Source organism: Mustela nivalis, assembly GCF_964662115.1.
Source record: "Mustela nivalis genome assembly, chromosome: 14".
NCBI classification, from domain to species: domain Eukaryota; kingdom Metazoa; phylum Chordata; class Mammalia; order Carnivora; family Mustelidae; genus Mustela; species Mustela nivalis.
Genome location: NC_139033.1, coordinates 31482576 through 31507109, shown reverse-complemented (window position 1 = coordinate 31507109; position 24534 = coordinate 31482576). Strand labels below are relative to the sequence as shown.

At 38.8% G+C, this 24534-nt stretch overlaps 1 long non-coding RNA gene across 3 annotated transcripts in view; it reads right to left on the bottom strand.

The window, feature by feature from the left end:
- Positions 1-262: 262 nt before the first annotated feature.
- LOC309848011 overlaps positions 263-24534 on the bottom strand; it is a 105886-nt gene continuing 81614 nt past the window's right edge. For all 3 annotated transcript variants that reach the window (XR_014302787.1, XR_014302788.1, XR_014302789.1), the window contains one exon: positions 263-1265. This is a non-coding gene — a long non-coding RNA (uncharacterized lncRNA). The remainder of the gene's footprint in view (positions 1266-24534) is intronic.

Sequence of the window (24534 nt, the reverse complement as noted above, 5' to 3'; positions counted from 1 at the left end):
TTCTCTGCAATGAACATTTTTTATGCCTTTAATGTACCCTAAAGTCTTAAGTTCTCCTATGTAATTTCATAAAGCTTTATGTGTATATCACCTACCAGCAGTTGATTTTTATGTGTGCTGTGAGCTAAGAGTTCAGTCTTTTGTATCTTTCATGGATAAACAATTACCTCTGTGCTATATATTGAAAAAATATATTTCTTTTCTCATCTCAGTTTTTCCAATGTTTAGACTTTCAGATTTCTACTGGAAAACTGAGAAGGAAGAAAATATTGACACAACAGTGGATTGGGTATATGCCTCTACCCTAGTGGCAAATTGCTATTGGAGGAGCCAAAGAGCAGCAGGCCAGAGTCCACTTGTAAGCAGCTTCTCATCATTTCCATAATGTGACCCCAAAGCCAATAGCAAAAATTTGGTCAAGCACCATAGTTAAGTGTGAGATTCATGATACCTACTTCTCAAGGCAAGGAAAAGCATTTCTTAGAAAAAAATAAAAGGTATCAAAAGGAGCTAGAGGAACAGTTTATGCCAAAAAGGCTGGGGGTCATGAGAGGGAGCAGGAGTTTCTAGTGAGCAATGATAGAGAAGACCGGGGTCCTCAAAAAACCCGGCTCTGCTCAAGTCACCTTTGTGAATCTCCAGAAACTTTCTAAAAGTTTGGAACAGAATTTATTATGGCCAAACTGGAATGTGGCTTGAATAATTGTATTTGAGCATTAAAGAGAAGCCTAGAACCAGAAATCTGGAGATTATGTTGTGGATATTTGGGTTACAAAAATCAGAGGCAACGTGTCTGGGATGGGATCCTGGCTGCTCACTAGCTTTCTCTTAAGATTATGGGGCCAGGGGCACGCGAGGGATGGGGTGGTTGGGTGATGGCCACTGGGAAGGGTATGTGCTATGGTGAGAAAAATAGTAATAAATTAAAGAAAAACAAAACAAGATGAACAACAACAACAAAAAAAGATTATGGGGCCAGGAATTGGAAGGAAAGAGAAGAAATACTTCATGGCATGGAAGGTGCTGGAAAACTCAAATGCCAACAGAGGGCAGTAGGTAATATAAGTGAATAAACTGAGCCCGGTATAAGAAAGGCAGAAAGGCAACCACAGAAGCTTGGTGACAAACGGCTGCTGGCTGCTGCTTTGGGGACGGGTTGGGGGAGAGCTGAGGAATATGGTGGCTGCATCCAGCACTTGGAGGCCCCTCTCAAGGGGCAACTGATGCTTTTCTCCAACGCAGTGGTCCCATTGCGGAATGGAAGCCTGTGTGGCAGATAATGAACACGTTTCAAGAGGAACCAAAAATCTAGATTTTTATGTGAACTGTGTCAATTATTAGTTGTTGGTACCTGGTTCGATTCTAAAATACACACAAAACTGAGCAAAAAAAAGAAAGAATTCTAAGAAAACACCCCAGGGGCGAAAGAAACACTTCTGTATCCTGGACGACTGACTCTTCGATGACTTGGGTTTGTGTGCTCTGGTCCAGAGCAGCCCACTTTGTAATCACACAGACCCAGGTAAGGTTGAGTGAGAGGGGCTAGAAAGCCAAAAATGGCGAGAGTGACTGGGGGTTGGAAGGAGGATGGGTGGGCATTGACACCGAACGTGGTCCCTCCACAACTTTGCTTTAAACTTCCTGTTTCAGTCGAGCCTGCATGCTTACAGATTATTGTAGAAATAAACTAAATAGGCCAAGAAAGTAAATTATTTCTAACCACCTACAGAGCCACTTAGATAAATGCTCGGGGAGAAAACAAATACTGACCTGAAAGTAGGGTCAGTGATCACTTGCTGGATAGGAACACCTTCGTAGAATTCCCTTTATCAGAGCAGGTATCCAGCAATAAACAGACTGCTTCTCTAGCAAGAGTTCAACACAGTGTCAGGTTGGCTGTCCATTATCAATCAAATTATTTCTCCCTAAACAGTATCCAGGGATACCTTTAGGTTTCACTTGTCAACCTGTGTCTTATTTTTCTCTCCTGCTCTGGCTGCCCTCATATCAAACAGGAAATTTGAACTAGATCAGCCACACGCTTTATCAGCGGGAAGAAAACTCTTTCATTAGAGGCGAAAATCACTCTGCACAGAAACACACATGCACACACTCATGCTTACACAGATTCCTCCAAGCAAAGCTGCTTTATGTAATTAAAGGTAATGTGTATCGAGCGTTAATTACAAAATTACTGTGCTCTTCTGAGTAGTGAACAATTATCAGGCAAGCAGCACAAATATCGTCATGCCACAAGGCTGCCCTTCCTTTCCATGAGCTTTAACAATTTATTTGCAGGCCTTCAGTTGTCTATTAATTATGCACGCCTCTCTATACATTCACCACATGCCTGAATGAGTAGCGACGCGCCATTTCGTGGAGGTTATGTAAGCGAGGACGGCAAAGTCAAAGATACCGGGTCCCAAGCTTTCCTCAGAGCCATCCTCTTGCTCATTGCACCTGTACTGGTAAAGACAACATTGCAGCAAAAGGCCTGGGCTCCAGTCAAGAACAAATAACTCTACTTCTCTATGTGTTTTTATCCTGGGTGGTAAGGAACGGTCTATGGCATAAATCAGGAGTTTATAATTTTAGAGTCTGAAACAAATCAGACCGCTGGGAAGAAAAAACAAGTATATAATTAAAATTACAAAGAATAAAAAATTATGATTCTTTGAACCAATTTTTTATTTTCCTTTATTTATTTATTTATTTATTTTTACTGTCACATGCTTTGGCACTGTTGATTTCAGGTGTTAGAATGAGTGACATTCTGACAGCCTGAAAAAAATATTGGTAAGCTGAGAGGCATTCGAAGTCCTTCTCCACTGAGGAGGGACCTGAAGCTGCAGTTTCAAGCCCAGACAGCTGTATCTTCCTGGCCTATCCCTACCCTTTCAGGGATGCTTCAAAATGCACAATTAGTAAATGAGTAATATGTTTAGCATAACTGATTAAGTGACTTCAAAGAAAACTATTATTTTAGTATTTCGGAAAGAATAATAGCAGAAATTGACAAATACTACTTTAAAAACATTTTTTTTTAAGATTTTATGTATTTATTTGACAGAGAAAGAGATCACAAGCAGGCAGAGAGGCAGGCAGAGAGAGAGGGAGAAGCAGGATCCCTGCTGAGCAGAGAGCCCGATTCGGGGCTCGATCCCAGGACCCTGGGATCATGACCTGAGCTGAAGGCAGAGGCTTAACTCACTGAGGGGTCCCCAGAAATACTACTTATTAAAAAAAAAAACCAAGAATATTTGAATTTTTAAATAGTTCTCCGAGATTTGTCATATGACAAAAGCTTATACATAATTATTGATTTTTAGGGGTTTGCTGCAACCCACTTGCTGCATCAGATTTTGCATGTGCAAAACATCTGTGTAGGAAGGTATAGGGGGGTAAAGCTCAAGGCTCTTGTACAGATATATCCCTTCAGTAGCTTTCAAACTTTAGGATGCATTAGAATCAACTGGGAGGCTTGTTAAGTCACAGCAGATCTTGATGCCCCACGTGGACAGTTTCTGATTCCCTAGTTCTGGGGTGGAGACAGAAATTTACATTTTTTAAAGATTTTATTTATTTATTTGAGAAACAGAGCAAGAGAGAGAGCAGGAGAGCAGGAGCTGGGAGGGGCAGAGGGAGAGGGAGAAGCAGGCTCCCCACTAAGCAGGGAGCCCATAGTGGGGCTGGATCCCAGGACTTGAGCTGAAGGCAGGTGCTTAACTGACTGAGCCACCCAGGCACCCAGGAATCTATATTTTTCACTTGGTCCTTGGTGCTGCTGACGCTGCTGGTCCAGAGACCACACTTGGGAGAATCAGATAAGCTCCATCTAAGAAGGAGTAAAATCTGTTGTTTCTATCAGTATCATTGTTGGTGCTCACAAAGCAGGTAATAAATGAGCAGCACTGCTGAAAGCCGTCACAATCCTGCACACTTCTATTATGAAGAAATTTTAACAGATCACTTTAAAGAGAAAACCATCTATACTGTTCGGTACAAAAAGTATTCCAATAACGCAGAGGCTTCCATTAAAGCAAAATACTGGTTCTCCTTGGTTAACAAAATGTATTGCTACTAGATCTTTTTATTATTATAATTTCAGCATTTTTATGAATTTTGCCACATTTGATTTTAGCTCTTCATTTAACGTACATTTCAGAGAATCTACTTTTCCTGTTCCAACCGGGGGAGGGACATTCAGATTCATTGCAGAAATAACTGAAGCTCAGGTTCTTACTATTTCTTTCTTCTTTTCTTCTCATTAGAACCTCTGACTCCTCTTGCAGGACTGTCCCTGGCCACCACAAACAGCTTATTCCTGGTAGCATGTGAAATACAAATGACTTTATATCCCTAGAATAAGTTTCATCTGTGGTTGGCAGAGGCTGGTGTAATTCTATAAATCTCCATTTATTTCTTACAATGAACTTTTTGAAGTTTTTTTTTCTATTTTTTAAAAATTTTATTCATTTATTTGAAAAAGAGAGGGAATGAGAGAGAGCACAAGCAGGGGCGGGGGAGATCAGAGAAGAAGCAGACCCGTTGCTGAGCAGGGAGCTGGATGCAGGGCTCTATCCTGGGACTCCAGGATCAGGACCTGAGCCAAAGGCAGCCACTCAACCAATTGAGCCACCCCGGCGCCCCTCTTACAATGAACTTTTAATGAGGACTGTTAGTTCAAAGTTGCTTTCTGTCTAATAAGAAACTTTGCCATCCAGCCGTGTATGGACAGAGGGAAAAGTAGATACAGGAATGCTAGATCTACTGTCTTAGTCTGGTAATTTTACAGATGAGAACACTGAAGTTATTTTGTTTTCTCTGATCATAAACGTGGGTGCCTGGGGTGTTGGGGGAAGCCAGACATGATGGATGGGCATTAGAAGAAGAACTGGTAAAAGTCAGTGAGTTGAGTTGGATTTAGAATCTGCAACTTCTTCCTAACACAGAACTTGGTTATATTCCCCCAGCTGCCTCATCTAATCTGTTCAAAGTTGTGGTTTTTATTCATTCCCTACAGACGAAAGCCACACTCTTGATAGTAAAGTCAGGTAATTCTGTAAAGATCCTGGTGGAAGTGGAGAAATGGGAGTGGGACCAAGCCCAGAGTGATGATCTGTCCTCAGCCCTGCTGCCCCAGGCCAGAGCACAGCAGAGGCTGGAGCTCTCCCAACCAGGCATGAAACCTGCACATCAGTTCAAGACATGCTTTCCAGGCAAATCACTGGATAGACTTGGCTTGACCTCTCTTCCTCTACCTCCCCTGCCCTCTGGCCAGGCTGTGCTATTGCAGAGGCTATCACAAGCCTCTGGCTAAACTGTGGGGTTGAGAAGGATTTAAAAAACAACACCTTGGGAGGTCTATGTGAGGAAGGGATGGTTTTTTTTTTTTTCTAGCAAGGGGAGGTGCGCTCGGCAAAATACTACCGGTGACCTCCTAAAATTGCCATCCCTCCTTCTTCCACCAGATGCTAATCTAGGCACCACTGGGAAGAAACTTTAAAGGTGGCATGAAGGTTTTAGAACAAACACTTAGGTATGCGTGTATCTATTCATGTTAGATTAAACCTGCTTTAGATTCAAAACCCTGAAAACCAGAAAACTGTGGCTCGCTGAAGGGAGATGAAAAGACAGAGAGAGTGGGGGCTCCCTGGGTGGCTCAGCTGGCTAAGCATCGGACTCTCGATTTTAGCGCAAGTCCCGATCTCAGGGTTGCAAGATCAAGCTGGGTGTTGGGGGTCACACTCAGCGTGGAGTCTGCTGGAGATTCTCTCTCTCCCTCTGCCCCTCCCTCCACTGGCTCTCTCTCCCTCTCTCTCTCCAATAATAAATTAATAAATCTTCAACAAAAGAAATAAAAGAGGAAGGACAGATGTGGCAGAAGGGGAAATCGCTGGAGAAGAAAGAGGGCCACAAGTCAAGGAATGCAGTGGTTCTAGAAACTGAGAGCGACACCAGCCAACACGCAGCAAACAGACAGGAACCTCGTCCCTTTAACTGCTGGGAATTGAACTGGGTCAGTAACTTGGAGTTTGAATGCACAGTCTTCACGCACCTCTCAGAAAGAACCCAACCAGCTGGCAACTTGACTTTGATCTTGTGAATCTGAGACCAGAGAAACCAGCTGAGCCAACCGGAACTTCCAACCAACAGAAATAGGAGCTGATTCACAAGTTACTCCATGTGGGACGATCGGTCTGCAGCATCGACGGCTAAGACAGGAGGAACGAGTGTGACTGGGGACAGCGTCAGGCCTGTCTTCTCCCACTGCTCACACAGATGCTGCAAACCCCTCCTGTCTGAGCACAGTCAGGACAGGGGAAGAAGCACATTTTGTCCATCTGTGTATCTCTGGTGCCTGGTTCCGCTTTTGGCAGGGGGTACTGACATGCTAGATTCATCTTAATGCAAATTAAGACAGCATTTAATTTTTGCTACTGAATATATACTAACCCTGGATGTTACTAAACATAGATTCGCAGTCTGGATTTCACAGCATCCTCTTTGTGATAGGCATTATTACCCACAGGAGAGCTCTGAGGCCAGGGCAGTTACTCACGCTTTCAGTGTCCATCGCTAGTAAGTGGCAGAAGCAAGGTTCGAGCCCAGGCAGGCCAGCTGCGCCGCCCATGGTCGAAGCCCTGTGCTCTGTCGCTATTTGCAAAGTGACTACACGGACCCTGGTGAGCATTGGAGATTTTTGGCATGGGCCGCTGCTGAAGCTTCCCCCCACCGTTTTGCAGAGTTACTCTCAGTGGCCAGCCATGGGATACGTCCAAAATGTGGCTCTAGAATCGGCTACAAATGTTCAGCAAACACTGTATACCGTCACTGGGCAGACGCATCTTTGCAATGTGAACTGCTCAATTATGTTAACTCTCTCCGAGGTGTTCCAGAGCCATCTTTTCCTATCTTCCCCATGATCTGCCTCACAGAGAGGGTTTCAGAAGAGTCAGCTGGCACAGGCGGGTGTGGGGAGACCTGCACTTACTTCATAGAGCACCGATGACAGGGGGCCGATGCCTTCAGGGAGGGAAATGACTTCCCTCACCGATAATCAGGAAATTAATGTTGCTTGCGACTGGGTAGCACTTGTGGTATATTTTCTTGCCCCAAAGTGTTTTTCTTTCTGCCATAGGAGCCACTTTTCTGCCATCACTTCTTAGGAGGGAGTATTCGCAAAGGGAAGAAAACAAACAAACAAAAAACAGGAAGGGGTGGGGCTGGGGGCGAGGTTTCCTGGGAAAAGTTACTGATCCTGTTATTCCAAGGCCCTACGCGGTATCAGGAAGAATTTAAGACAGAGGAAACAAGAGGATAAGCCTATTTTTGTTTTCTTTCTCTACTTGAGTATTTAGACTTTTTTCATACTTTTAATTAAAAAAAATATATATATCAAGCCTGATCAGGAGAAGGCATTGCTTTTTACTGATTTTGTCTCACGTAGGGTTTCAAATATGTTCTGCTTAGTTGGTCCTTTTCCAAATTGAGGAAATTTCCAGTTATGGCTTTGATGATGGCTTCATTTAATTATTTTCTTTTGTTTTAGGAAGAATTTTTCTAAACGTGAGGTTCAACCTGTTTTCCTTCTTACTTTTATCTGAAGGGATATTCATATTTTACTAAATAATCTATGTGAGTTTTTGCGTAATATCTGTGTGGTTGTAGATACTTGTGGTGAATCAAACTGGATTAGTGATTTTTATTTCTAATCCGTGGATAGTAGTAGCATGTCAAGTCTGTATGTCCAGGTCTGTGTGCTTGACCTTTCCAAAACAGACTTCACGGTTTCTCTTATTTCCCAACATTTCTTTGCCTGGTCTGTTCACTTGATTTCTCAAAAATGAAATTTATCCTTGATTCCTGTCTTCCCTTTATATCTCACATCAAACCCTCAGAAGATCCTTGTTTTATTAGAAAAACATGCCCCAGAATCCACTCACTTTTCTTGTCCTGACCAAAGATGCTTCCTGCTACAGGACCCACACTGTGGACGGGGATGAAAAGGCGAGCGGGATGCAGAGACTTTTATACTGAGATCACCATGTTGCCAACATTGTTCTTGGGAGCTGGAGGCCAAACCAAAGGGAGCTGGACCAAAAGTGGGGCACTTGCCCATCTTGCCTGTCTCCTTCATTCCTTTTTTTTTTTTTTTGGTTCTATTCTCCCTCTTTTCTCTTTCCAACTTTCCCATTTTCTCTAATCGCTTCAAATTAGCCCCCACCTTTATGTTGTCTTTTAGTTTATTCCTTGCAATTTTATAAAACACTATCTAAATCACAGAATTCTACATTTTTCTGACTCTTCAGAACAACATTCAGAGTCTAAATGACTACATTCTCCTGTGCGTGGTCCGAGAAGCCTGTATCTGGCAAGTAAATTGCTCCCTCTTTACATTCATTGCTTCCAAAAATATTTTCCCCAAACTTAGGTAAAAAGAGTGAAAAAGGACCCCCTCAGGAAGCAGTAGACTGTCGAATACAGACTCCCCTACTGACATTTTCTTTTCCTTTTCTTGGGGTAGGATATGACACAGGTATGAAAAGTTACCATTGCCAAAGTGAACTAATGAGTATATTAATATTTATAAGGTGATCATTAAAGCATTAACTCTAATTTGAATGATAATGCTGTGGGCAGACTTGCCAGGGTACTCATTTCCATGCTCAGACTGGATCCCTGTGAAAACATTGCCCAAACCAACTCCCTCTTCAACTGAACATGATGAACAAAGAAGGTTGCTAATCACTGCTAGAGCATGATCTTGAATTGATTGCACCGTGGGAAGACAGTCTTGCTTTTAGATATTGCCATTGTTTGCTTAATACCTAGGACATTAAAGAGAGAGAGCCAGAAAGAAAGAGCGAGAAATATACACTGCACTTTCACTACAACATGTTTATTGGAAATCCCCATCTTGGAAAATGGTTCAAATAATGAAAAAAAGTGAGGCTTTGATGACATAAACCAATTCATTGTAGAAATACATGACAGAACTGTTAAAATAACTTGAAGTGTTATTTAATTATTGGTTCACTTAAGTTATGTATTACAATAATAGCTGTTGCATGTGGCATCGTTATTTTAAATTACTAGTGGTATAAACACATTTTTATGGGCCCATAAAAAAGTAAATTCCTTGTACCAGGGGTTATTAAAACTAGTACTATCCTGTACTTCTTATATATTTTTGAACTGCATTGGAAAACAATTGCAATTGAGTATATTTATTCAAAGTAATATTTCCAGTTTTTGTGGTATTTGATAATAAACTCTTGCTCGGCCAGTTATTTTTATAAGAATACTGTGTATGTGAGATCCAAGTTTACTGTCTTCAGTGCAATTGCTCATCATTAAAATCAAGATGGTGTTTTCTCACTTGCTGTTGTGAAAATTAAATGCCTACAAATACATAAAGTGCCTAACAGTGCTTGGAACATAAAGGTTACTAGCCAATCCTGCCCATCACCATCATCATCATTATTATAACTGTTAGTTGTCGTTCTATATTAATTCCATATTGATGTTTATTTCAGACCTCAACTTTTAATGTCTTCTTTATCTTGGCTGCAACTACATTTCAACTCAAAGCTACTTGAAAGCAGAAATCATCTCTTCTGCCATCGTATGTGGCACTCAGGACTCTGTCGAGCACACCAAACATGGTCAATTTAATTTAGCTCATCAGACATTCATATTAGATTTGACCATGGTATGTTAAAAAGAAAGCCTAAGCTTCCTCTGGGAGCCCCACACTACACAGTGTCCTCCCTTCTGTTTTGCTGATGTGGTCTGCAGAGGAAGGTGGGCACAGTCAGAAGCATGGATAAAGCCACTTTGGTCGTGACCCTGCTCTCATCTTTTACCCCCTTCCGACTTAACGTTTCTTTCGCTTTGACTATCTCACAGCCCCGTGCTCTGTTCTGGACCCTTTCTTTTCTCCGTTCCTCTTCCCAGGCTGCAATCAATTTCTGAAAATATGCTGATATTCATACTTTCTAAGTTAAATTGAGTTTTACTCTATCTCAGTGGCTGTAATAATAACAAAATGGTAGAAAGAGTTTCTTCTCATCATCCTTTCCCTTCGGGGTCTAGGAAATGATGAGGTATCAGAGAAATACAGATAGAGAACCACAAGAATATTAATGTAAGCTATGTGAATGTTGTGCAGTGTGGGTGTTACAATGATGGTGATAATAATGTCTATTAATTATTGATCATTTGCCAGGCATTTTGAGATATAAAATGCGTATTATCTAGTTCATTTTCATAATAACACCTTGTAAGATGGATATTATTATTCAGTTCAGAAAGGTTAAATCACTTGGCCAAAGTCATATGACTAATTAGGAGACAAGGTTGGGAGTTAGAGTACAAGCCATTTTAATTTCAAAGCTCAGTTTCCTCCTACTCTACCGTCTTGCCCATCTGTTTGGGGTTGTTATTTGTTTTGATACTTTTACACTTTGTATGTCTTTAATTGTATAACTTCAATTGTATTTCCAATCACATACTTGGCTGATTCTAACTTTTTATTTTGTTTTATTTTAAATTAAGACTTTATATTTTTAGATCAGTTTAAGTAAGGTTCACTGCAAAATTGAAGAGAAGGTACAGAGATTTCTTGAATACTTCCCACCCCCACACATACGCAGCCTGTCCCACCATCAACCTCCCCCACCAGAGTGGCAGGCATGTCTGTGACCACTGAGGAATCAACAGTGACACACCAAGTCCATCATTCATATGAACTTCCATTTATTTTGAAATTCAGAAGATTGAATTGTGACATTCTTCTCTCACTGTCTACCTCTTCCATTTACAATCATCATCTATCATCGCGCATCTATAATTTCCTTTATGTTGTCTTGGAACAATGAACACCCTCCCTCATTTCTTTAATGACTCTTTCTCACACCTCCACCCTGAGTATGGAGGTGTCAATGGCCCCACCTGAGTGCTGTCCTCGATTTTTTTACCTAGGTTTGGTCAGTCTTTTGAAATTCAATGGTATCTGAAAAATCCTCCATCCACCTCTTAGGCTCCAAACTCTGTTTCTTCTTGTCTGGAAGACATCTCCAGCCAACTGTCTCTGATTCAATGCATGTTATTTCCTTCCTTTCCTAACTCAGGTAATACCACTCTTCCCAGGAACTTTGGAGTCCTCTTGCCCAGTCTTTCTTCCCCAGAAGCACTATTTGATCTGCCAACAAACCTGGATAATTTAGCTTTTATTTGATATTTTTTTAAGGATTTATTTATCTATTTGAGAGAGAGAGATTGAGAGAGAGAGAGAGAGAGAGAGAGAGAATGCAGGGGCCAAAGGCAGAGGGAGAGAGAGAGAGAAACCCAAGCCATCTCCAAGCAGATCATAGAGCCTGTCTATATCTTCCTCTTAATTTCCATGATAATTTACCTAATTCAGGATTTTATCATAATTTTGTAAAATCCTTTTAACAATCATCCAGCTGATATCTCTTCTTTCTGTGCCACAGACAGGATTTACTCCTTCTCTGCTGACCTCTAGCTCTAACTTCTTGTTCCCATTTTATCCCCTGACTTTCTCCAGATCCCCCACCTACCTTACGCTTTCTATTCTGTATTTTGCTTAGAAGATATTTGGCCCCTTTAAACTCAAATTTTTCTTTTCTGTGTGATGTTCATCTTTCTTCTATGTCTGTGGAAACTATCAGCCCTTCTTCAACATTTGTGTCAAATATTGCCTCAGTAAATTATTTACTGATCTGCCAAGCAGAACTCAAATTTCTCTCCACCGTGATTCTGCAGTAATTTGCACACAGATTCCAATATCACAGCAACATTTTGTTACATTTTGATTTGCAAACTTAGAATGTAAGTCTAAAAATAAGAAAAGTCTTCTCATTTTCTTTGCCAAGAAGATAAACGCAGGTTGAATCATCTACTTGATACTTAATAATTGTCAGTAATTTCAAGTACTGGTCCTGGGTATCAATCATCTTGTACATAATATTTTACAGTACAAAACATCTCTATAGTGACATTTACTCACTGCCCACTCTTGCTCCCTTTTTACTCCAGGGTACACATAGTAGAAATCACAGGCTTTATGTGCATTTCAATTCCACTTGCATAATTTAACAGCTGGTGATATTGGGTGAAATTATTCAATTCCCTGGAGTGATGATGTCTTCACCCAATAGCTGGAAATTTGGTTGTTCTCAGGATTAATGAGATGACATATGTGACCTGTCTTAAAAGACATGACATGTCTGTCATATTACAGAATCATACCTTTCCTTCCTTTTGGCCTCGCCTATTCATTCAGTTCCATATCACTATTAAATACTGAAGCTTTCCTAACTTCCTCCCAGTCAGAAATTCTGATTTTCTGTCTTTATTTTCTAGTGTTTTATATTTGGCAGTTTGATTCTTGTTCCCTAGAAGCATACTCCATGAATTACCCTTAAATTTTCTTTTTTTTTAATATAAAAGTTTTATTTATTTATTTACTTATTTGAGAAAGAGAGAAAGAAAGTGAGAACAAGTGGGGGGAGGGGAAGAGGGAGAGAGAGGATCTCAAGCAGACTCCCAGCTGAGCATGGGGCCTGACATGGGGCTCAGTCTCATAACACTGAGATCATGACTTGAGCCGAAATCAAGAGTCGGATGCTTAATCAACCGAGCTATCCCACCATTTTCATGCTTGATCAGCATTACTGGATGATGACCATGTGTTGGCTTCCTCTGGGCAGAGTAGAAGCAAGTCCATCATACAAGACCTGAGTCTCTATTTTTTTTTTTTTTTTTTGCAATGTATACACTACCCTAATTCCCAAAGTTTGTACTTTGATACTAGAGCTCAGTTTAGAGAAATAGTTAAGGAAGCAATAGACCTAGGAAAATAACATATACTTAAATATTTTATCCCATTAACAACATACAGTGAGCACTTATTTCTAGAAAATGAATTGAAAAGAGATATTTTCTCTTTAATTATTTTTAAAAAGATATTTATTTCATTCTGAAATATGTATATCATTCCTAAATTCAAACAGAAAATCAGGCTTGTATTATCAAGTATCCTTAATGAGAATAAGTGAATACACCCTCAAAATAATAGTAACAATCAATTTTTATTTTTCTACTTACATTGGTTGAAGAAATAAACTTCCACTTATAAGAGGAATATGTTCTGAGGATCTACATACAGCATGTTAACTATACTTAATAATACTGTACTATATACTTGAAAGTTGCTAAAAGAGTAGATTTTAAATATTCTTACCAAATCAGTAGTAACAAAATGTAATTAAATGAGGTGATGGATGTGTCAACCTTATTTGTAATCATTTTGCAAAGTATACATGTATCAAATCATCACACTGCAAACTTTAAACTTATACAATATTGTATGTCAATTATGTCTCAAGCTGAAAAACTTTAAAAAAAAGCACAAATAAGAAAAAAAAGGAGCAAATCTGAGACAAGTATCAGAGTAAGTCACTTGTATTAAAAATGTGTAAGTTTGAAGGCAATGTGTAAGTTTGAAGGTAAAACCAAAATGATAGACCACTGTGACCACTGTGATTTCTGACTTAACTAGAAGACAGATTCCTAAGTTTTATCTTTCGAGATGATAACTATAGTTTATTAAATAAAAGTACTCAGGGGGTATTTTAATTCACTTCCTCATTTCATCCTAATAAAAACCTAATAAAAATCCTATCAGGTGGGTGGTGTCATTATCTCCTTTTATGGAGAAGGCACAGTCAGTGTAAATAACTTGCCCAAGGTCACAGAGATATTAAGTTATGATGCAGGATCTTGAGCTTGGGTTGACCTCAATGCCACGCACATGCCAGCACTATGCTCTTCTCACTCTGACTTACATTTGAGTCTCCCCAAGAAGGCTTAGCAGCCTTCTGACCTTCCTCTCCATACCTCACTCACCCTACTTTAACATCATAAGAGGCAACTTAAGAAACAGATGGTAGTAAGTACCAAATGTCTAAACTGGCTCCATCATCAAAGTGAAGTCAACTAGAGTTTCACAGAATGAATCTTGAAACAAATAGGTTGGAGATGATGGTTATGCTCTCGGTTTACTCCATCATCTGATTCATAATGCAGTAGAAGTGTCGCCACAGACCGTTGAGGCTGAAAGGGCCGTGGATATCATATAGTTCAGCCCCTTAATTTTATAGAAGAGGAAATTGAGGCCCACAAAGGTTAAATGACTTGCCTAAATGACTTTCAATGAACAATAGCAAGAAAAATTACGATTGCAAACATGTAGTATTTCAGGTTTATGATGGGTTTTTGTGGGCTTGCCTGGGAATATGGCTATTGTTTATATCACTGCTTTTGCAGGGAAGCATGTGGTAAGAAGTTCAAAATACCCACTACAACCTCATGCACTAAGGGAATGAAATAAATGCTGAGGGGTTGAGGCAGGATGAGAAGTCTATACAAAAAAGAAACAGGCAGGTTCAGAGATGGATGTTTACAATGAATAACTAATATGCTATATCTAGTCATAAGCACACTGTTTTTTTCAGTCACTAAGTGAAGTCTAGAAAAAAAAAAATGGTCTGAACTCGACAAAGTTCTTGAGAAAACAATAGACCAAAGCAAAAAATACATTTTTCAAAGATGGAGTTCCTATGAACATCCTAGACTTCTTGAAACAGGACAGACTATAAATCTAATTAGTTTATTTACTCATATTTAAAATTAACTTACAGTGAGTATTTATTACCGGGTACAAGGCATACATGTATTTGGATGTACGTCATGTCACATACTCCATTTTTTATCTGTTTCATACATAACTTATTGATATAAAAACCCATTTGTAATTTCATATATATTTCCCCTTAAATAAGTCTATTTTTAGCTAAGGAACAAGGAGATTAATTGTTCAAGCACTTGCTACTCTTGGCACTTACAGCATTAATGGGAGGAAGGAAAGAACCACAGAAGAACAAAACCACCAGAGCACATCCAGGATGGTACATTGATGTGGTGAGTGCTCCTAGTCCCCAAAAGGATGTGAATGGCCCAAAGGAGACTGCGCCCTGACCTCTCCTCCTACAAAGCCTTAAGCCGGAAATGGTCTGTTACTTCCTCTGTGGGATTGGTAATGGTTCCTTTGTCTGCCTCCTCTGCTGCAGGTAATGGCTCACCCGGGCAATTACCTTCTTTTGTCTTCTCTGAGTTCAAGATAAATTATTTCCACCTCTTTGCAGGGGGTGTTTGAAGCTGAAGTTACTTTTAGGGAGAAATAAATTTTTTTCACGTAAGATGCAGAAGTTGTTGCTCCTCAGGCAGCTGAGAGAAAATGAAAGGCACTTCAAGTCTTTTTAAAAGTCAGATTCTGATGTTTAGCTTGAGATCAAAGAGGAACTCCAGAAAGGAGGGGAAATAGAGGGTAGACCAGAATATACGGCACTGAAGCCTTTGAAGGCACTGCCATTACATTCCTGATCTTTGAACTTGGCAACTTATATCAGGAAGATGAGTTGAATCCCTTGCAATTGTGGAGCTAATAACCAGGGAGCTGGAGTGTTGTGTACGAACATTCAGAACAAGAAGGCTACGTGCTTGAACATGATTAATGCAGACACACTTTTGCTTATGCCTACAAACACACTGAAACCAATAAAACACTATCTGGTATTGATGGAGTCAAAAGTCATGACTCTTGAGGGGTAGTATTTTGTAGTTCTTCCTGTCCTCACCATGACTTCTTGGTATAGGATTATATTAAACACTCAACTCTGGACTCCATTTACTTAGATTTGACTTCTGGTATCTCTCCTTCTTAACTGTGAAAGCTTAGGCAACTTATTTAACTTCTCTTTCCTGAAATTTACTCATGGATTTAAAAAAAAAAAAAAGGTTAATAGGATTAGGGTTGGTTTTGAAAGGTGGATGTGAGGATAAATGAGATAAGTGGCTGCCATGTTGTAAGTTCTCAATAAATATCAGGTATTATAATTCATTATATTCTGCAGCAAGATGATTTTCTTTCTGAATGCCTTTATTTTTCAATAGTGTTACAGATAAAGCTGTTCAGCACATTTCATTACCCAAACATACTCCGCTGAATGTAGAGTTTAAACTATAATTCCATACCACATTAACTTACAAGTGGTGGTTTATGTCTAACAGAGATCCTGGTTTCTAAGAGTGTTGACACCATGGATGCCTCTTGTTACTGAGAGGAAATTGATTCCTCCCCTCTCTGTGCTTCTCTAATCTGAAGTGCAGAGGAAAAAACAGAGAAGCTTTGGCATAGAGGCAGGTTCCTTGTGGGCTCTTCCTTATTCGCCATCAGTCAGTGAGATCACTGTAGTTTCTCAGCACCTGGTATTGATCTCAATTACATCCCGATTGTTTCCTAAATTTATCCTACCTGAAGCGACAGAGACTGGAAATCCATCACATTTTATTGCCTTGACTATGGAGACACCCACAAGATACAATTTCAAAGCAATGTGCACGATGTCAGATATTCCATAGTGCAATTTTATTCCATGGGAAAAGAAATGACTGAGAACAGCACATATTTTAATCCCTCCCATCTCCGGTTTCACCTCTGTTTGGTCCAGACGTATTTATCATCTGCTAATATGTTAATGTGCCATTTTTTCCTCTATATTTTCTCTTTAAGTGGCTCTGTCAGTACAACTGATAACTGATGAGATTCTTAAAATTCATAGTAAATATTTTTTTAAGAAAAGGAAGGATTTGGGACTCTGATATTAACCAAGTGCTTAGAAGAAAAAATGATTTTTTTCGTTGTGTTTTTAAGTACTCAAAACAATTTTGATTGAAACCTATAATTTTGGGGTAATGGTACGATTTGTCCAGTTTGTGTGTAATCTGTTAAACATGGACACTAGGACTCTGATTTGGATACAAGTTTAAACTTGATGTATCATTATAGTATTGTGCTTTGAAAAGTCTCAAAATATATCAATTCAAATAATATTGTCTATAAAATAATCCTCATAGATATTCTATGATAAATTTTGACCTATGCCTTTTAAGTTTTATACTAGATAAATGTTTTTATGAGCTATGTGAAAATTATTATTTTCAAGCAAATTTTAATTTGACTAAAATTTATTATATTCCTTTAGATCCTTTATTTCTGCAGCTTACCTTTGACTTTGGTTATTTATAAATCATATTCAGTCTCAGTGGATGAAGATTTTCTACCATTGTCAATACATAAAATAATGTGCTGTAGAGTCTGAAAGCAATTCCAAGAGAGTCAGTCCAGTAATTTTTTGGTCAATGGTGACATTACTGAAATAACGGAATTGCTTTTGAAGGTGACTATTGTGTTAAAGGGGGGAAAAGTCACTCGAGCATATACATTCAGGAAGAGTTGTTAAAAATATCAGTGTCAGTGCACCTAGACCTCTCAAGCTCCCTTTAAAACATAATAATCTGTTTCTAAAATGGGATAGACCTCTGAGTTCCAACAAAAAATAAAATTATTATTCTTCAGGCACTAAATTGCTACTGAAAACAGTACTTTCACTAATAGTCCAAGATGTTAAATTTTTTTTTTTTAGTTTTTAGTGACAAACAGAAAAAATATTTTCTGAGTGCCAAAAATATCAAGGACACTATTTTAGGCACTATTTCAGGGCAGAAGAGACATTAATTCTTTTGGGAAAACAACTTTGATTTTCCAATATATATATATATATATATATATATATATATATATATATACTCCCACCTTCAATCCTAATTGCAGCCTGTACAAACTTCTGCTTTGTCACTTTTCTCAAAGTATTTATTTGTTTAGATTTCTGCCTATCCCACTTGACTTGGGGTCTTTCAGAACATGGATGATACTGTGGTATTGGCAGGATCTTGCACAATGTCAAGCCTATAGTAGATCCTTCATAGATATTTGATGAATGAATAAATGATTCACTGAAAGCAAACTATTTGAGCCAATCTGTGTTTACTTTCAAAGAGAAGAATGTAATAAAAATCTATCACAGAAGGAATATGGAAAATAGAATTCTAATACTTTCTTTGTTGTAAATTCATAGTCACTACGTTCTTAGAAATTAAATGATCCATATTTGTGATAAGAAGTGGCCTATCCTTGAGGTGAATTTGCCCTATAGCTCACAGGAACTTTGAGAGAGAAAATGAACTAAAATATATGAACACCTTGAGGGCTTTCTGATCCCAGTTTTGACACATTAAGAGCTTGGCAGTCATCACTCTTATCCTTAAAATGAGTAAAATTAAATAAAATGAAAAGAAATGGCTTCTCTTATTCTTTCAGAGAACTGAGTTCCCAGGCAAGACAGCACCTTACAATCTGGAGAGAGAAGTGAATGCAGAAAGTCAAAGTCCAGATCTGCCTCCCTGATGCAGAAGTTGCTGGAGCCATGAACTGGTGGGAAGACTGAAACAGCAATTTTGACAAAAGCTGCTGGAAGCTGAGTGTAGACCTCAAGCAGGGAGCTGACATGGGGGCACTCACCAGTTTCATGGATTTGCCTCTTAGACCTCCCCTAGGTTCTAATGGTGATGATCACAGTCAACTCCCCTCCTTGACCTGGTGGAGGAGTGGAAAGAAAACCGTTGTAAAATGCATGAAAGGCCTGCTTTCTGGAAGCCTTATCCCAGCTGGGAAGGATATTGTTCCCACTCTGAGCTCCTCTAGATCTCCTGCCTCACAGGAGAAAGAGCTCTACCACTGGAGAATCATGTGTGACAAGTCTGAGGCAGAGGCCTACTGAAAGCTGAAATTAAATCCTAACATAACAGAAATCCTCTGTTCTCTCACACATAGCTGTCAAACAAACGAGGCTCAAGTTTGGTAAGTGTGCACTACAGCAAGATGCAGACCGTCTCAGAGGAGGAGTGCCAAGGGAAACCCAGAGTCAAGGAGGAGAGAAAGAAGATGACACTAGAGGAATCTGAGACTTCTGACCCTCACAGGTACAGCTAACATTCAACACTGCCCAATTCTTAGCCAGACCGATGTAGATCCTTACCCCAAAGATCTATTTACTCAGTTCTTATTACTCAATATAAAATGACCAACTTTCAATGAAAATATTACAAATTATGCTGGAAGGTGAGGAAAAAATACATACTCTCAAGAGAGAAAATAAATCTCAGAACCAGACTCAGGACATAGGTATCAGAATTATCAAAAAATTTAAAATAACTATGATTGGTATGTTAAGGGCTGTACTGGGAAAAGTATGTAACAAGAAGAGATGTATAATATAAGCAGAGGGATGGAAACTCTCAGAGTCAAGAAGAAATGCTACAAATAAAACATACTGCAACACAGAATGCCTTCAATGGGTACACCAGTAAACTCAGTATAACCGAGGAAAAGAATCAGGGAGCTTAAAAGTATATAAATAGAAATGTCCCACTTGAAATACAAAGAGAAAAGTAAGTAAAGAAAAACAGAATAGAATATCCAAAAACTGTGGGGCACATTTCAAAAGGTGTAACATATGTTTAGTTAAAATACCAGTAAAATGAGAAAAAAATAGAATAGAGAAGAAAAAATATTTAAAGTAATAATGGCTGAGATTATTCTGAAATGAATGACATTCATCAAGCAAGATATTCAGGAAGTTCAGAGAACACCAAGCAAATGAATACCAACTATTATACCTAGGAATCATATCCAAGCTCATAAAACCAAAGACAAAGAGAGTATCTTGAAAGAAGCCAGTAAAGAAAGAGTAACAAACACCAATATATAATTATATATAGTGAGATTATCTGTCCAAAGTCAAAGAAAAATAAAGACTTGTCCATAAAACAAAATCTGAGGGAATTCATCATCAGCAGACCTGTTGTACAAAAAGTTAAAAGAAATTTTTCAGGGACAAGGAACATGATAGAGGCAGAAACTCAGATGTATAGATATATATTAAAAAAAAAAACCCAAAGAAGGGATAAATGAGAGTGTAAATTAAAACTGACATATTTTATTTTTATTCTTAATTGATGTAAAGAATAACCATTTGAACTAATAAAAACAACAATATATTGGGTGATAAAAGCATCTGGATAAGTGAAATGAATGACAGAGATATTTTAAGGAATAGGAGGGAAAAATCAGGAACACCTTGTTATAGGGACCTGCACTGTTCTCGAAGTGGCATAGCATTACTTGAAAGTAGAGATATATTAGTTAATGTATATTGGAAATTCCAACGTGACAACTACAACATTTTTTAAGTATAGGTGATATGCCAAAAGGGCTGTTAAAATAAAAGCAGATACACTCAGAAGTAATGATAGGAATCATGTTTTATCACCTATCTGGGCATCCTTTACCTAGTCAGGTTGACACATATGATTAACCATCACGATCCACAGCTCCTGGAGGCCTGGACATCAGGAGCAGAGACCTGATCAGGAGCAGAGGAACCCAGGAACTAAGCAAAAAAATACTAAGCGAAGTCTGTCTTTTCTAGGAGTTGAAATGGTAGTTCTAGACCTGTTGTCCCTGCATCTTTGTGAAAACTATGAATGAACATTTTGTTCATTTTGTTCATTGATGTGTGAGTAGAATATTTCACACATCCATGTATTTTTCTCAGTGTGTAGAGGGGGCTGAAATGAATTCAGTCCACACTCATGCAGAAGAGTTACTGGATTTACCTTATCATCACATATTTTCTCAACATGTATTAAAACTGTGATTACCAACATGATGGAGATCCCCCAAAGTTTAGTCATTCTCAAAAATACTAGGTCCAGAGCATAACGCATAGAATGAGAAATATATAAACATCATAAAGCCAATAGGCTATATCATCAGTCACTATACTAACACCAACATGTTTGAGAAGAAGTAAAGAAGTACGAGGTATTGTGTTATGCAGTGGGTTTTGAATTTTTTTTTAACAACTGTGCAACCATTTATCCAATAACAATAAAATAATTTGAAATGTTTGGGCTGAAAACCTTTTCTGGATGCCCATACCTTGGTTTACTAGCCTTATATACTAGGTGAACCCTTAATCCATCCTATCCGTGTCCCCCTTAGTTAGATGGGATAATATCACTTTCCTTACATTAATTACTATCATATACATATTAGGAGTTACATAGATACTAGGGGTGTCATACATTCATATGAATTTTTGGCTAACTTGTTTTAACTGATATAATTTTAATTCTTTTTTGCTTTTAAAGATTATTTTTATTTATCTGAGAGAGACATTGAGAGATAGAGAGAGAGAGAGCACAACAAGGCAGAGAGGCAGGTAGAGGGAGAGGGAGAAGCAGAATCCCTGCTGAGCAGAGAGCCCCATGCGGAGCTTGATCCCAGGACCCTGAGATCATGACCTGAGCTGAAGGAAGGCAGTTGCTTAACCGACTGAGCCACCCAGGTGACCCACTTTTTATCCTTCTATTATAAACATTTTAAAAATAATTTTTGGATGTGTATTATAATAAAATATAATTCAGGCACGATGTAACTAAAAAAAAATCACAATTAACAGGAAAAGAGAGAAGATAAAGAATGAGGAAGATGAGGAAAACCTGAATTGGGTTAGGTATCATTTGCTATCTCAATTTTTATTCTCCAGGTCTCCAAGGTTCATGCCACTACACCTAGAAAAGGATTTTCTTTTTTCTTCAAGGCTTGGGAAATGTAGTAAGAATAAACTACAAGGATTGCTTACTTAGAATCTAGGGGCTAATAAAATTGAATTATGCCCACCAGTTTAATAAAAGCTTCTATTCTATTCCTCAACAATTCTTTATTAAATCCATACTATGTATCAAGCTTTGGAGACACCAGCGGATTAAATAGGTAGATAGTTGCCTACATGGAGGTTACATTTTACTAGGAGAAGGGAGACAATAAAGAAATAAACTAAAAAGTGTGTAACCAAATGATGCCGTAAAGGAAAATTAAGTGGGATAATGAATAGAAAATAATGGGGTAGGGGAGAGACAGTATTTAAAATAGGATAGTCAGAAAGGCATTTGCTAGGTGTTCTCCACTTGAAAGGAGACCAGAGGGCGAGGGAATTGGCCTCATCTAGGGAGAAGTAATCAGGTAGCTGAAACAAGGAGTTCAGAGGTCCTTGGTGAACACTAGCTTTTGCGTCTGAGGAATAGCAAGAAGGCCCGTGAGGCTGGAGAAGAGTGAACAGCAGGGCAGATTTATTTCAAGTAAAATAAATGGAGTTTCCAGGGACAGGATCATGTATGCATGCATCTTTAAAATCATAGTAGCTATTTATTCCTGCTGAAATGGGAAGTCATCAGGGATGTGAGCAAAAGTGTAGTATAATCTTTTAATTCTGGTTGCTGTGTGGAGTGTAGGCTGTGGGGAGGAGGGCTAGCAAGAGTGAAAAAAGGGAAGCTCATTAGAAAGTTATTGCAACTTGGGCAGGACATGATGGCTCTTTGGGCTACACTGTTGGTAGTGGAGGCAGTAGCAAGTGGTTCTGTCCTGATGTATTCTGAAGGTGAGGGTGGCAATGTTTGCTGATGGGTAAGAAACAGGAGATATACATATATATATTTTAAAAAAAGAGGTCAAGAATCACTTGGGGATTTTGCATATGTATTGATGTGCATTTGAATATATATGACTTTTTATACATATCAGTAAATCTGAACATTTAATCTAATACAGCAGTGATAAATACACAGAAGAGTGTACATCCTGGAAGGCTGTAGATCACTTGATGCTTCGGGAAGTGGGAATGAATCTGTGGTGTCCACCACTGCAACCCCACGTCTTAGAACACTGCCCAGGATATAGTCAGGGTTAGAGAAACTGGTTAAAAAATTAATGGGAATCAGTGATAAGAAAGAATATTCTTAATGTCTGGGTTGAACAACACATAACTTCCAAATTAAAAGAGGCTGATTTGAAGTTTGTAGACATTCTGTGAGAAACAATTTACTAATGAGAAGCACTCCCAATCTCTGAATAATTACCCTGCATTTATGAAGGTGGGGAACAGTGTAGCTGGCTCACTGTTTTCAACTGCTAGTGACTTTAACAAATGTGATACCAGAACATGCTGTATGTGTGAAACAAGCATGAGTTAATTTTAGTTTACAACTTTAGTTTTGGAGACTTGCTTTCTTCAGCGGACTTCAACCAGCATGATTAATATGACATTAACTTTTCATCAGCAGAGAATTCAGTTTTATATTATTCTGACCCTAGCCTTCAAATCCCACTACATGTTCCAGCTGCCTTTTTTTTTTTTTTTTTTAATTAACAATGACCTTTTGGGGCTGTCTGTTATCTATCTACCCATCTTCTCTCACTCCATTCATTCAGTTTCTCATTTACATTTCCTATGTGTTTTTCACTCCCCTTAATATATATGTCTAAATATCAAGTATTGTTTTACAGTTTCCTTTTTTGTTCCTCAAATTGTTATCCACCTGTCATTTTCCCTACATTAAGTGCTGAAACCCTTACCTGGCTCACTTGTTAGGACCTTCCAATTTCATCCTACAAATAACTTCAGATGGTAATAGATGGGATATATATGTATTTTCTAATTTTTTCTTCTCCCTCAATCCATGCATTATTGCTTTTATGTTGTTTCATATGAAACTGAGTTACTAATCCCAAGAACATAAAGAGAAAGATTCATTCTGTCTGTATAGCGCAGGGTAGTAGAGGCACGATGACCATGAGGATGAGCTGGCCAGAGTTCTGACTGCAGGGAGTGTAAGAGACAGAGAGCTGTGGCATTGGTAAGTTGCATGAAGGCTTTCCTCTAAAGACCAGTGTCCACAGTAAGACAGGCAGTTACTGGGTCTGACACTCTCCCCACCCAAGTAAATGAGAACAGGTGGAAGCACCTAACTACCAGAAGCCAGGAGGCCATAGCTGCCTGGCAAACAGGAGGGAAGCCAGGGAGTTTGACCTGCATGGAGTTGTAGAGGGATTTCATTGATCATGATGGCATCTTCAGGGATAAGAGAGACAGACAGGGAATCATGGAGAGTGTTGCTTCTTATTTATAAAACAAACAAACAAAAATCAAGAGTGGAATGGCAGCAGAGTAAGTCTAATCACCCCAATTTAAAAAATTAAAATTCTTTTTCATCCTTAGATCCAAATCAATATTCAGATCCAGAATCCATGGCCAGTGGAAGTAGCTGAGTCTCTAGGAGAAAGAACTTTCATGACCATAGCAAGTGAGGATTCTCCCACTTGCTACAAAGTCCCCACAACCATTTACTCAGTGGAGAAAGGGTATATCTGGGGAATTTTGTTGACTACTGGTTACAAAATCTTGTAATAAGATTTGGGACCTGGAGTCCCAAAGTATCATCTTGAACCCCCTTCTATTAAAATGGGGTCCTATGAATACATGACTAAAGTCCATTGAGAGTTGGTCCCAGTATGTCCACACATTAATTATCCTTTTCTCCAGTCTCTGACAATATAAATGGAATTGATATGCTTGGCATTTAGTGAATCCACCGTATTGGTTCTCTTTCCTGTCAGATAAGCATTATTAGAATGGACAGGACAAG